Consider the following 2,893-nt stretch of genomic DNA (forward strand, 5'->3'; position numbering starts at 1 on the left):
TCAAAGGCAATAAACATCATCTTTAAAAATCTAGTCTTAAAATCTTATTTTTTTTGACCTGCGAATTGCAACTTAACTGTTTCACAATAGAAACATCAGGAAGGGCAAAGAAGAGGCATTTCTGTATGAAGTTTCTATGCACAGTTAGCTAATTACGTTTGTGGTTCATTAATATCTTGTTTATGAAAAAAATCAGTATGAGACCTTCAGGGTCTTTTCTCACTCAGGGGCTGTATAAAATTATCTCAATTTAAATAGCATCTTAAAAGGTTTAGCATCCCTTGGTAAAGATAAAACATCTCATCATTATCAATTAAAGGACTCCTGAAGTCTTTGAAAAGAGGACTTGTTTGCTTAAAATATGTGAAGGTCATGCTCACCCTGTAATAGTCAATGAGGAATAGTCATTTGTTATTTTTAAACAGGCTGTCATTTAGCCATTATGAAGATGAATAACATTTGTTATTACCTAATAATCTTCCTGTTGATTACAGAGAAAAGACACTTGCAGACACCTCATGTGCCTTTCTTAGTTGCTAGATTATTAATGCCTTTTAATTAAATTCTGTAAACACAAATTAAGGTCTTTGTTCTCTAAATTTTGAGCCTCGCTTCTAGGCTGCTAAACCATGCCTTGGTCCATGGTATTTTGACTTGCATGTTATTTGCCTACTGTTCGTGCAACGTTGCAAAAACAAAGTTCATTTTTTAATATCAAAACAGATTGTCAATGGATCATATGCTGCCTCTATTAAGGTTAGTTTTTGGATGTCTGCCTTCTTGAAGAGAGTTAATGAAGCTATAAGTTACCTGTGTGCCTTCATTTGGAGTCAGGCCTAATTATCTGGATCTTGGCCACATTATTGTCCGAGCCTTATTTCTAAAGCAGATGGAGTCACTCAGGAATGACTTCATTTGTATTAATTTGTTGCACTGTCTTCTGCTATTCATCTCAGAAGAACTATACAGCCTTTGTCACAGAGAGCAGGGAAAGACAAAAGAATTTTGGTCAGAAATTAAGAGCAAGATCTACTCCTTCCATTTACGGATACTGATGTTCCAGCCTAGAGGCAGTTAAGTAGTAGCTACTTTGGGGCAGTGGAATGGTGTAAGAGGGTAATTGTGCTCCCTAAGATTCATGAGCTTCCTTTTTTTAGAATAAGTCAGATGACAGACTTATTGATCCAGCACTTTAAAAGGGAAACTCTCTGGGGATGCCTGGGTGGCTCAGTTGGTTAAGCGGCTGCCTTCGCCTCAGGTCATGATCCCAGGGTCCTGGGATCATCGAGTCCCACATCGGCCTCCTTCCTCAGGGGGAAGCCTGCTTCTCCCTCTGCCTGTTGCTCTCCCTGCTTGTGCTCTGTGTCTCTCTCTGACAAATAAATAAATAAAATCTTTAACAAATAAATAAATAAAAGGGAAATTCTCTGGAGTTTTTTTTTTGTTTGTTTGTTTTTTTTTTTTTGCTGTTGTCAGTTTTTCACCAGGCTTTGGAGAGCGCTGGGGGCGATCTCTGAGGGACATCTCCACCTCTGCTGACTCTGAGCATCGTGTACCTTGTTGGAAAGAACAATCACACTTTGTTATTACTAATGGATCAGATACAGGATCTCCTGGCTAGGGGCTAAAGGGTGGTCACAATTCTACCTTGCATCCCAACTGTGGCCATCTCCAAGGAAAATAGTGAGGACTACACTCTTAATTCAACCATGTTCATACACTTTCTGTGGAGATAGGTTGGGTCTGGTTTCAGAGATAAGAGAATTTGGCTTTTTCTTTTTTTTCTTTAAAGATTTTATTTATTTATTTGACAGAGAGAGAGAGAGAGAGCACAAGCGGGGGAGCAGCAGGCAGAAGGGGAAGCAGGCTCCCCGCTGAGGAAGAAGCCCGACATGGGGTTCGATCCCAGGACCCTGGGATCATGACCTGTGCCGAAGGCAGCCGCTTAACCGACTGAGCCACCCAGGCGCCCCAGAATTTGGCTTTTTCATTGGCAAATAATAGTGGAGACTTCTTTTGCTACTATTTTGGCAACCATTAAAAATCGTCCCTAGCTTTGTCAAATAACAAAATTCAACTGAGTAAATTTAAAGATCCAACTGGCTTTTTAACAACTCATGAATTGGACAGCATCCCCAAGCAAATAGAAAGGACCCCAGAGAAGCTGTACAAAGTGGAAAGTTTTTGTAGGTAGAAGGGGGAAGGGATGAAGAAAAAGCAGATTACTTCATCTTCCTTTGGGGGATGGAAAGGGTCTGTATAACAGATTACCTCATTGGTGCTGACCAGACAATTGCAGACTGACTGGTTAAGACTACATTTCTGGAGAAGGTGGTAGGTTGGGTATTAAACCTTGGTTTGGTGTTGTGGGTTTAGCACAAGTGACTCCATTTTGGGCCTGTTGTCACTTTTTTAACAGCTTTCACGTGGTCAGCAGGATATGTCAATTTAGATAAAGAGTAACAACTTTATTCAATATCTAAATTGCTATTGGCAAATACATGAACTCTAATGATTCCACTAACTTATTCTAATTATGAAATGTACGATTAGAATGTGTCTACATTGATATCAAAATAACCAAATGAAAATAGATGATCTTACCATCAAGATAATGACAAGTAGTCATTGATTTGAAGAACCCAAAATACAGAGGCTATCTCTTCAAAAGAATTTTTTATTTGCCCTTGAGAGAAATTGCTTCTAGATGGTAACTTTTGGACATTTCTGAGATTATAATATATTTAAAGTTTTCATTAGAATTCCCTAAACTAGGAGTTAAATAAGACACAATGTTATTTTGTTCCATGTATTAATTTGCTAGGGCCTCTGTAACAAAATGCCACCAATTGGGATGCTTAAAACAACAGAAGTCTTTTGGCTCACCATTCTG

Source organism: Eumetopias jubatus, unplaced genomic scaffold (assembly GCF_037043125.1).
Source record: "Eumetopias jubatus isolate StellerSeaLion01/CBP00866 unplaced genomic scaffold, mEumJub1_p1.0 scaffold_16, whole genome shotgun sequence".
Lineage (NCBI taxonomy): Eukaryota > Metazoa > Chordata > Mammalia > Carnivora > Otariidae > Eumetopias > Eumetopias jubatus.